We start from the raw sequence: 12,888 nt of genomic DNA on the forward strand, positions 1-12,888 counted from the left end.
AGCCAACGAGAGCGTACAGGTCGCAGTGGTGGGTAGTATATGGGGCTTTGGTGACAAAACGGATGGCACTTTGATAGACTACATCCAGTTTAGTGAGTAGGGTGTTGGAGGCTATTTTGTAAATGACATCGCCGAAGTCAAGGATGGGTAGGATAGTCAGTTTTACGAGGGTATGTTTGGCAGCACGAGTGCAGGAGGCTTTGTTGCGAAATAGGAAGCCGATTCTAGGTTTAATTTTGGATTGGAGATGCTTGATGTGAGTCTGGAAGGAGAGGTTACAGTCTAGGCAGACACCTAGGTATTTGTATTTGTCCACATATTCTAGGTCAGAACCGTCCAGAGTAGTGATGCTAGTCGGACGGGCGGGTTGAAATTGGTTGAAGAGCATGCATTTAGTTTTACTAGCATTTAAAAGCAGCTGGAGGACACGGAAGGAGTGTTGTATGGCGTTGAAGCTTGTTTGGAGGTTTGTTAGCACAGTGTCCAAAGGCCAGATGTATACAGAATGGTGTGGTCTGCGTAGAGGTGGATCAGAGAATCACGAGCAGCAAGAGCGTCATCATTGATATATACAGAGAAAAGAGTCAGCCCGAGAATTGAACCCTGTGCCATAGAGACTGCCAGAGGTCCGGACAACTGACCCTCTGATTTGACACACTGTACTCTATCTGAGAAGTAGTTGGTGAACCAGGCGAGGCAGTCATTTGACAAACCAAGGCTATTGAGCCAGCCGATAAGAATGTGGTGATTGACAGAGTCGAAAGCCAGTACTGTCTTTTATTGATGGCGGTTATGATATTGTTTAGGACCTTGAGCGTTGCTGAGGTGCACCCATGACCAGCTCGGAAACCAGATTGCATAGGGGAGAATGTGTGGTGGGATTCGAAATGGTCGGTGATCGGTTTGTTAACTTGGCTTTCGAAGATTTTAGAAAGGCAGGGCAGGATGGATATAGGTCTGTAACAGTTTGGGTCTAGAGTGTCTCCCTATTGGAGAGGGGGATGACCGCGGCAGATTTCCAATCTTTGGGAATCTCAGACGATACATAAGAGGTTGAATAGGCTAGGAATAGGGGTTGCAACAATTTTGGCGGATCATTTTAGAAAGAGAGGGTCCAGATTGTCTAGCCCAGCTGATTTGTAGGGATCCAGATTTTGCAGCTCTTTCAGAACATCAGCTGTCTGGATTTGGGTGAAGGGGAAGCAGGGGGGTGGGCTTGGGCAAGTTGCTGCGGGGGGTGCTGAGATGCTGGCTGTGGTATGGGTAGCCAGGTGAAAAACATGGCCAGCCGTAGAGAAATGCTTATTGAAATTCTCGATTATCGTGGATTTATCGGTGGTGACAGTGTTTCCTATCCTCAGTGCAGTGGGCAGCTGGGGGGAGGTGCTCTTGTTCTCCATGGACTTTACAGTGTCCCAAAACTTTTTGGAATTAGTGCTAAATAAATTAGTTTTTGAAAAAGCAAGCCTTAGCTTTCCTGACTGACTGAGTATATTGGTTTCTGACTTCCCTGAAAAGTTGCATATCGCAGGGGCTATTCGATGCTAATGCAGAACTCCGCAGGATGTTTTTGTGCTGATCAAGGGCAGTCAAGTCTGGGGTGAACCAAGGGCTATATCTGTTCTTAGTTCTACATTTTTTGAATGTGGAATGCTTATTTAAGATGGTGACGAAAGCACTTTTGAAGAGCAACCAGGCATCCTCTACTGACGGGATGAAGTCAATATCCTTCCAGGATACCCGGGCCAGGTCGTTTAGATTAGGCCTGTTCACGGAAGTGTTTTAGGGAGCGTTTGACAGTGATGAGAGGTGTTCGTTTGACTGCGGACCCATTACGCACGCAGGCAATGATCACTGAGATCCTGGTTGAAGACAGCAGAGGTGTATTTAGAGGGCAAGTTGGTCAGGATGATATCTAAGAGGGTGCCCATGATTACGGATTTAGGGTTGTACCTGGTAGGTTCCTTTGTGTGAGATTGAGGGCATCTAGCTTAGATTGTAGGATGGCCGGGGTGTTAAGCATGTCCCAGTTTAGGTCACCTAACAGTACAAACTCTGAAGATAAATGGGGGGCGATCAATTCACATATGGTATCCAGGACACAGCTGGGGGCTGAGGGGGGTCTATAGCAAGATGTTATGGGGCATGAAATCCTACCTACCCTCTCCAATGCTCATGGAGACGGTTGTCAATGCGGATAGCGAGGGAGATGAGTTCATCAAGTCCATCAGGCTCATCCCTGGACACCAACTCGTCCTTGAGGGTCTCAGTGAGCGAGTTCCGAAATGCTCCCTGAAGGGCCTCCTCATTCCAGCCGCAACGGTGCGAAACTCACATTCCATCTCAGCAACACTATGGGGGCCTTGACTGAGGGACAGTAGTCGTTTAGCGGCATACTTACCGCAGACCGGGTGGTCTAAGACATTCTTCATCTCCTCCATGAATCTGGAGTAGGAGAAGCAGATGGGGGACTGTCTCTCCCACACCGCCGTGGCCCAGGAAAGCACTGCTCCATGGAGGCAGTCGATCAGAAAGGAAATCTTGGCCCGTTCGCTAACAAAAGAGTATAGTGAATATTGTATCAAAAAGGCTCTGCAAGCTCCGAGGTTGACATCGTAACGCTCGGGAGTTGGAACAAATGGCTCGCGGAGTGGAGGAGAAGGACTTGGAACTGGTTGTGAGCTCTGGGCGAAGGGTCGATCCTGTAGGTCAGACAGGCTCTGTGAAAACTCCTTGATGTACTCCAGAAGGGTCTTCAGGGCCTAGTCATATTGCTCAAGCAGGGCGCCTTGGCCGGCGAGCGTTTGGTGGAGAGTAGCAGAGTCTGATGGGTTCATCTCTTTGGCCAGATCGTACTGTTATGCGGAGTGGAACAGGGGAACCCAAAGAGCAGACTCAGATGAGGAGACTGGGATGAAGTAATCAAGGTATTTATTGACACACAGGGGGAGATGGAGTGCAGGTCAGGGGAAGCTCGGGCGGGTTGCTGGAAATCAGGTGCGGAGGCTGAGGCAAGAGAGGTTAAGACAGGGTAAGCAGGTCCGGAGGGGAACCAAGGGAGTAGTAGAGTGGGGAATCCAGGACAGAGTAGCAGGATGATGAGATGTGGGACTGGAGACAGGGACCAGAGTCAGAGCGGGCAGAACTGTAGCAGAGAGGAAAACAGGCAGGCACAACAGGATCTGAATAGTAACGAACGGCTAGAAACGTAGACTGACTGAGCAGAGATTACGATCTGGCAGTGTGGAAGTGGCAGGGCTGAGTTTTTTTAGAGGTCTTGATTATGGAACAGGTTGCAGCAGGTGGGGATCTGCTCTGACACCAGCACACCTGTCTCCACCCACACAATCACAATCACACACACACACACACACACACACACACACACACACACACACACACACACACACACACACACACACACACACACACACACACACACACACACACACACACACACACACACACACACACACAGGGTACTGGGGGAGTGGCGGTAGGTCAAGGATACACAGGAGGAGCAGTGGTAGGTCAAGGATACACAGGAGGAGCAGTAGAGGGCATTGTTCACAGACACAGACTGTGAACAAGCGATTCGGTGGCATTCTCTCTTTAAAGTGTCGCCACCATGCTCGATGCTATATACCAGGACCGCTACTTCAACTGGACAAGATGGAAACGGACACAGTGACAGTGCGCACAAAGGAAGAGCGGCCACGGACAGACAGAGCTGAAACTTCACTGCTTGACATGTATGATGAAATCCTGGTTGAGAATGAAATGAACAACGAAGCAGCACAGCAAGGAAATGTAGAAATAGGTTTTGATTATGTTTTACTGGTAATGGGGACGATACATAAATGCCAACAAAATAACATTTTGGTCAGTGTGGTGTGTGTAACCTTTATTTAACTAGGCAAGTCAGATAAAGAACAAATGATTTGCAATGACGGCCAACCCCGGCCAAACCCGGGCGGCGCTGGGCCAATTGTGTGCTGCCCTATGGGACTGCCAATCACGGTCCGATGTGATACAGCCTGGATTCAAAGCTTAAAAGGCCGCAATTTTTTAAAATCGGTTATCGGTATCAGTTTTTTTGACAAGTTAAATATTGGATATTGGTATCGGCCAAAAATGTAATATCGGTGCATCACTATGTCAGTTAAAAACAAATTCTTATTTACAATGACGGCCTACCCCAGCCAATCCTGACGACGCTGTGCCAATCTTCATCAATTCTGCTATTTTGTGTGTGTGGGGGGGGGGGGGTTCTTAACTTTTTTTGTACATAATGTCTCCGCCATCATTCCCTGTGACTGAAAACAGTTCCTGGACATTAGAACAGTGATCTCTAACCTCGATTTGGAAGAAGATTTCTACTACAACGAGTCGGCAGCTCTGGGCATTCTGCCTACTCTGGACTAGGCCCTAATTCCTGGGACAGGAAGCAGAAGCGATTGCGAAAGAGAGGCAGGCATGGCGGCATCAAATCAAATCAAATCCAATTTTATTTGTCACATACACATGGCAGATGTTAATGCGAGTGTAGCGAAATTATGTGCTTCTAGTTCCGACAATGCAGTAATAACCAACAAGTAATCTAACCTAATTCCACAACAACTACCTGTAAAGGGATGAAGAAGTGTAAAGGGATGAAGAATATGTACATAAAGATATATGAATGAGTGATGGTACAGAACGGCATAGGCAAGATGCAGTAGATGGTATAGAGTATTGTATATACATGAGATGAGATGAGTAATGTAGTGTATGTAAACATATAAAAGTGGCATTGTTTAAAGTGGCTAGTGATACATGTATTACATAAAGATGGCAAGATACAGTATATGGTATAGAGTACAGTATATACATATGAGATGAGTAATGTAGGGTACAGTGGGGCAAAAAAGTATTTAGTCAGCCACCAATTGTGCAAATTCTCCCACTTAAAAAGATGAGAGAGGCCTGTCATTTTCATCATAGGTACACTTCAACTATGACAGACAAAATGAGAAGATAAATCCAGAAAATCACATTGTAGGATTTGTAATTAATTAATTTGCAAATTATGGTGGAAAATAAGTATTTGGTCAATAACAAAAGTTTATCTCAATACTTTGTTATATACCCTTTGTTGGCAATGACAGAGGTCAAACGTTTTCTGTAAGTCTTCACAAGGTTTTCACACACTGTTGCTGGTATTTTGGCCCATTCCTCCATGCAGATCTCCTCTATAGCAGTGATGTTTTGGGGCTGTTGCTGGGCAACACTGACTTTCAACTCCCTCCAAAGATTTTCTATGGGGTTGAGATCTGGAGACTGGCTAGGCCACTCCAGGACCTTGAAATGCTTCTTACGAAGCCACTCCTTCGTTGCCCGGGCGGTGTGTTTGGGATCATTGTCATGCTGAAAGACCCAGCCACGTTTCATATTCAATGCCCTTGCTGATGGAAGGAGGTTTTCACTCAAAATCTCACAATACATGGCCCCATTCATTATTTTCTTTACACTGATCAGTCGTTCCTGGTCCCTTTGCAGAAAAACAGCCCCAAAGCATGATGTTTCCACCCCCATGCTTCACAGTAGGTATGGTGTTCTTTGGATGCAACTCAGCATTCACGACGAGTTGAGTTTTTACCAAAAAGTTATATTTTGGTTTCATCTGACCATATGACATTCTCCCAATCTTCTTCTGGATCATCCAAATGCTCTCTAGCAAACTTCAGACGGGCCTGGACATGTACTGACTTTAGCAGGGGAACATGTCTGGCACTGCAGGATTTGAGTCCCTGGCGGCGTAGTGTGTTGCTGATGGTAGGCTTTTTTACTTTGGTCCCAGCTCTCTGGAGGTTATTCACTAGGTCCCCCCGTGTGGTTCTGGGATTTTTGCTCACTGTTCTTGTCATCATTTTGACCCCACGGGGTGAGATCTTGCGTGGAGCCTCAGATCGAGGGAGATTATCAGTGGTCTTGTATGTCTTCCATTTCCTAATAATTGCTCCCACAGTTGATTTCTTCAAACCAAGCTGCTTACCTATTGCAGATTCAGTCTTCCCAGAAGGTCTACAATTTTGTTTCTGGTGTCCTTTGACAGCTCTTTGGTCTTGGCCATAGTGGAGTTTGGAGTGTGATTGTTTGAGGTTGTGGACAAGTGTCTTTTATACTGATAACAAGTTCAAACAGGTGCCATTAATACTGGTAACGAGTGGAGGACAGAGGAGCCTCTTAAATAAGAAGTAAGTTACAGGTCTGTGAGAGCCATAAATCTTGCTTGTTTGTAGGTGACCAAATACTTATTTTCCACCATAATTAGCAAATAAATTCATTAAAAATCCTATAATGTGATTTTCTGGATTTGTTTTCTCATTTTGTCTGTCATAGTTGAAGTGTACCTATGATGAAAATTACTGGCCTCTCTCATCTTTTTAAGTGGGAGAACTTGCACAATTGGTAGCTGACTAAATACTTTTTTGCCCCACTGTACATATTGTTCCCCAACCAGAAGCCATGGATTACAGGCAACATCCACACTGAGCTACAGGTTAGAGCTGCTGCTTTCAAGAAGCAGGACACTAATCCGGATGCTTATAAGAAATCCCCTACAACCTCTTACGAGTATCATGGATTACAAAGGGAAATCCAGCCGCATGCTGCCCAGTGGAGCGAGCCTACCAGACAAGTAAATGCCTTCTATGCTCGCTGCGAGACAAGCAACACTGAACCATGCATGAGGGCACCAGCTGTTCCGTATCACTGTGTGATCTCGCTCTCCGTAGCTGAGGTGATTAAGAACTTTAAACAGGTTAACATTCACTAAGCCGCAGGGCCAGACGGAATACCAGGACACATACTCAGAGCATTGGCTGACCAGCTGGCAAGCAAGTGTCTTCACTGACATTTTCAAGTAGACCACCATAGTCCCTATGCCCAATAACGCCAAAGTAACCTACCTAAATGGCTATCGCCCCGTAACACCTTTATCTATAGCCATGAACTGTTTTAAAAGGCTGGTCATGGTTCACATCAACTCCATCATCCCAGACACCATGTACCCACTCCAATTCGCATACCGCCTCAACAGATCCACAGTTAACGTAATCTTTATTGCACTCCACACTGCCCTCCTGAACAAAAGGAATACCTATGTAGGAGTGCTGTTCAGTGACTACAGCTCAGCATTCAACACCATATTCCCCTCCAAACTCATCACCAAGCTCAGGACCCTGGGACTGAATACCTCCCTCAGCAACTGGATCCTGGACTTCTTGACGGGCCCCCCCCAGGCAGTAATGGTAGGCAACAACACATCTGCCACGCTGACCATCAACACGGGGGTCTGTCAGCGGTGTGTGCTTAGTCCCCTCCTGTACTCCCTGTTCACCCACAACTGCGGCACTGCACACAACTCAAACACCATTATCAAGTTTGCTGAAGACACAATGGTGGTAGGACTAATCACCAACGATGATGAGGCAGCCTATAGGGAGGAGGTCAGGGACTTGGCAGGGTGGTGCCAGGACAACAACCCCTGCGTCAATGTCAGCAAGACAAAGGAGCTGATTGTGGGCTGAGCTCCCTGCCGTCTGTTGTTTACGAGGCATGTGACAAATAATGTTTTATTTGATCAGTTTCAATGTGTCATAAACATAACATGAAAGTTTAGCTGTGCGGGCTAATATAGTCGTCATGTTTGCCTTGGGGTAAGTCTACTCTAAACGGTGCCTGAGGAAGGCCTGGAGTATCAAGGACCCCAAACACTGCAGCCACGAGCGATTCACTCCCTTACCGTAGGGCAGACTGTATCGGAGCATGAGGTCTGATACCAACAGGCTCAGAGACAATTTCTATCTACAAGCCATCAGACTGCTGAACACTTGAAATGGACTGACCACCTGCTCTGATTCTCTGCACTTTATTACACATGACACACACACAGACAGACACACACAACAACTTCCGCTACTAGACTCTTATGACTGCTAAATACCGCACAATTGAAACACTTGCTACCCAATCCCCCTTTCCCAAAACATGTATAAATATATTAATGTAGAAGTGTTTAGAAACACATTCTATTCTTATTTACAATAAAAGTGACTCCAAAATTACACAATACAGTCATTTTGTAAAAAAGTAAGTACACCCCCTGGAAAAGTAAGTACACCCCTGGAAAGGGGTCTTTTATTTTTTACTGATTTAGACACATGGATATTTGAGCTAAATTCCCACCACATTCATTGATAAAGGTAACCCAATTTAACAAATCACAAAAAAAAACATCCTTTGAAAATGTTATGCAATTAAAATGAACAAAAATGCCCTTTTCTATCTGGAAAAAGCCCATTACATACAATTGCTAAAGTTAGAATCAAGTGCACAAAAGCAGGTGCAAATGATGAGAAAATCATTAGAGAGAAACTCAGAGAGAGTGTCCAGCCTTTCATAAAGATTAGAAACTGGTTTGGTCCTAACCATATGGGTGTGTGGTAACACATCATGCCAAGATCAAAAGACCTACCTGAGGCCCTCAGAATAAATATTATTGATGCCCATGAGTCTGGGAGGGGTTACAAATCAATTTCCAAGCAATTTGAAGTACATCATTCCACTGTCTGACGGCTCATCTACAAATGACCATTGGCAATCTACCTAGGACAGGTCATCCCATCAAATTCAGCCCAAGAGCTGACCAAAATATGCTCATAGAATTCTCTAAGAACCCCAGGGTAACATCAAGGTGAGTTAACTGTCAGAAAGAGACTGCACAAATGTGGCCTATATGGGAGGTCAGGAAGGAAGAAGCCTTTGCTCTCAAAAGTAATTTCAAGACACAACTGACGTTTGCCAGACAACACCTGGGTGAAGACCAAAACTACTGGAACAATGTGCTCTGGACAGATGAGTCAAAGGTGGAGTTGTTTGGCCACATTGCCAGATGCCATGTTTGGTGAAAATGGAACACTGCCTTTGAACAGAAGACCCTCATACCAACTGTAAAGCATGGAGGCGGTGGCATTATGGTTTGGGGCTGCTTTGCTGCCTCAGGGCCTGGCCAACTTGCCATCATTGACCATGAAATCTATATTGTACCAGATAATTATTGAGGAGAATGTGAGGTCATATGTCAAAATGCTGAACCGAACATGGATCTTGCAACAGGACAATGATCCAAAACACACAAGCAAAGCTACAACAGAATGGCTCAAAAAGAAGAAATTGAGGGTTATGGAATAGCCGAGTAAAGCTCAGATCTCAATCCTGTCGAAATGCTGTGGGGGTCTTGAAGAGGGCTGTGCATGCAAGAAAGCCCTCAAACATGAACCAGTTGAAGCAGTACTGTAAAGAAGGGGGGGATTCCTCCCAGTCGATGTAAGAGTCTGATAGACAGTTACAAGAAATGGCTACATTAAGTTATTTAATCTAAAGGGGGTAATACAAGCTATTGAAGCTAGAGATGTACTTATTTTTTCTGCACTATGAAATTGCATTTCTGTTGATTTTTGATTAATAAATGATTGCAAAGTATGATCTTTCAGTGTCATTTGTTAAATTAGGTTTCCTTTATCTGTCAATAGTGTTGAAGTGAAGATTACATATCCATCTGTCAACAACAAAAAAAGGCCACTTTCCAGGGTTTTTTCCACGACTGTACATTATTTACCATTCATTTCTATTGGGCATAAAACGCACAAAATAACCTGAAACACAACCAAAACAACAGCAAATGTGTAGAGTCACAAGCTTGATGTAATCATTGCGTGCTATGAATATGGGACCAAATAATTCACATTTTACTACATTAGTGAACACACAAGTGAATTTGTCCCAATACTTTTGGTCTCTTAAAATGGGAGGATTATGTACAAAAAGTGCTGTAATTTCTAAATGGTTCACCCTATACGGATAAAAATGCCCTCTAATTAAACTTGATAGTCTGAACTTTAACCTAACCTTGTATCATTTCAAATCCAAAGTGCTTGAGTACAGAGCCAAAACAACAAAACATTTGGAACTGTCCCAGTGCTTTTGAAGCTCACTGTAAATGCGTATTCATCTCTGTTTCAGCACCTACTGGTAGATTTAAAAATACTCTTGAGTTTGTAGATTATTTAGGTCGATTTAATTATTAGGTCATGCAATTAAAATTTGGAATAACGTCACAGATATTTATAGCCTACTTCACTGTGGAAAAGGGGTGGCAATAAATAAATACAGATTTTCAGTTTGCTTCCATGACTGGTTTCACATTAGTCTCCAGGGATCGTAAGGAAAAATCACCTAAAACAATTGCCATGTGTATTTACAATACTATTCTTCAAATGGATTATACATTTACCTAGCTCTTATCAATACCTATTATCAATTTATAAATTACAGTGCATGGAGAATGCTCTTATGTCTATCAGAAAAAAATAAAATATATGCTTTTTCAACTTGGAACTGGCAGGTTCGCTCAACATTATTCATGATTCCCTCATGGGTAAAGGTGGTGGAATTAAGTAAATATCAGAATACACCTCCACCCTGAATGAATAGCGGCGGGTGAATAGCATGCTATTCTCGTGCTTAAATTCAAGGTCAGAATAGGAATAAAAAGGTAATTACGTTCCATTTACTCATGCTTAACTCAGGTCGGAATTCCTCCCTTAGGGCTCAATTCTGATTTAGGAAATTAGGCCTTTCTTACACAGTAGTTGGTATTCAGATTCAGATTTACCTTTAAAAAGGTAGGTTGTAGGTGTGGTCCCTTGTGCGCACTGAATAAATGTAATTCAACAGCTGAAAACTGTTGCTGGAGAATAGATTTTCTTGTGGAGTTTTCATTCAAATGGGTTTTCAGTGCATTCATCTTAAACCAGCCCTTTAAATACAGTGTACTTTCAATTAGAATTTTGTCAAAAGACTAGAATACATAAAGAGTACAGGTTCAGAAAATAGGGATCAATGAAAGAAAACCATCTAAATATATCCATATTCTTCTCTGTTTCAGCACCAACTGGTATATTTAAAAATACTCTGATTTTGTAGATTATTAAGCCACATTTTAAGGTTATGAAAGTACATATTTATTTTTATTTAACCTTTATTTAACTAGGCAAGTCAGTTAAGAACAAATGCTTATTTAAAATGATGGCCTACATGTATAAATCATTAAAAAAAGGTTTGGAGAGCCTTTACGCATTAAATATATTGATTCATCAAAAATAGAGTAGTTTGAGTCATTCAGAAAGTTGCCACATTCAGTTCTTTAACCAATGGTAATGTTGGAAGATTAGTGTACATAGAATTATAATAGGGAGAATAGTATACAATAGTAGGCTTATACCCTTGTCCATTTCAACCACGGCCAAGTATTGCGCCATGAGTCAGGTTTGTTATTGTTTGGTTTGCGCTCTGCTCCATAACGATTTAATTAGCCTAAACCCTTTTTTAAAATATATATACTGAACAAAAATAAATGCGACATGCAACAATTTCATTTTTTTTTTACTGAGTTACAGTTCATATAAGGAAATCAGTCAATTAAAATAAATATATTAGGCCCTAATCTATGGATTTCACATGACTGGGTATAGGCCCTCCCACTTGGGAGCCAGGCCCAACCACTGGGGAGCCAAGTCCAGCCAATCAGAATTTGTTTTTCCCCTCACAAAAGGGCTTTATTACAGACAAACACTCCTCAGTTCCATCAGCTTTCCAGGTGGCTGGTCTCGATGTTCCCACAGGTGAAGAAGCCGGATGTCAAGGTCCTTGGCTGGCATGGTTACACATGGTCTGCGGTTGTGAGGCTGGTTTGATGTACTGACAAATTCCCTAAAGCAACGTTGGAGGTGGCTTATGGTAGAGCAATTAACATTAAATGCTCTGGCAACAGCTCTGTTGGACATTCCTGCAGTCAACATGCCAATTGCACGCTCCCTCATAACTTGAGACATCTGTGGCATTGTGTTGTGTGACAAAACTGCACATTTCAAAGTGGCCTTTAATTGTCCCCAGCACAAGGCACACCTGTGTAATGATCATGATGTTTAAGACATTTGAGACTACCCATTCCTGCAAGTTAAAAGGCTGTACAATTTAAATTCCACATAATGGCACAGGATTTCATAAACTTTACTGTGGGATGGTTTTATATGTTAATATACTTCAGTTTGCTGCCATATGACTGGTTTCACATGTCTCCAGCGATTATGAAGGTAAAATATATCTAAAACAAGTGTCATTTATATTTACAATTCCCTTAGCCAAACAGACTACTCCTTTATCTAGCGGTTATCAATAGTTATTTCAAGTTGTAAATTACAGTGCATGGGGAATGGTGTTATTTCTATCTGGAAAAAAATTCAATAGATGCTTTTTTCACTTGAAACTGCTTATTCATGGTTTTCTCATGTGTGTAAAGACGGTAGCATTATTATGGCATTAAGTCAAGGTCAGAATATGGCATTTGTACCCACCTCTTCCCCACCTTAATTTATTCAATCTCCACCCAAAACGAATAGCAGGTGAATAGCACACTGTTATCATGCTTAAGTTCAAGGTCAGAATATACATTGAGAGCAAAGTGCATAAAAAGGGAATTATGTTACATTTATGCGCGCTTAACTTGGGTTGGAATCGGGGCCTTAGAGAATAGCAACTGGTAATGCTTTGGGGATGTTTGTCTGAATGGGGTAAGAGGACACCCACCTGACAACAGGTGCTGTGGTAACAGAACACTTACCTAATGACTGGTCCAGGTGCCATGGCGATGGCACGTACCTGACTGACCACAATAACTATGTTACCTTATAATGGGGACACCCATTAATACCCCTTTGAACTCTCTAGGTTATGTTCCATCCTGAGAAAAAGGAGATCCTCATGTTTCAATCCTATTTTCCATCA

The sequence above is a fragment of the Oncorhynchus clarkii genome, chromosome 7, assembly GCF_045791955.1.
Source record: "Oncorhynchus clarkii lewisi isolate Uvic-CL-2024 chromosome 7, UVic_Ocla_1.0, whole genome shotgun sequence".
NCBI lineage: Eukaryota > Metazoa > Chordata > Actinopteri > Salmoniformes > Salmonidae > Oncorhynchus > Oncorhynchus clarkii.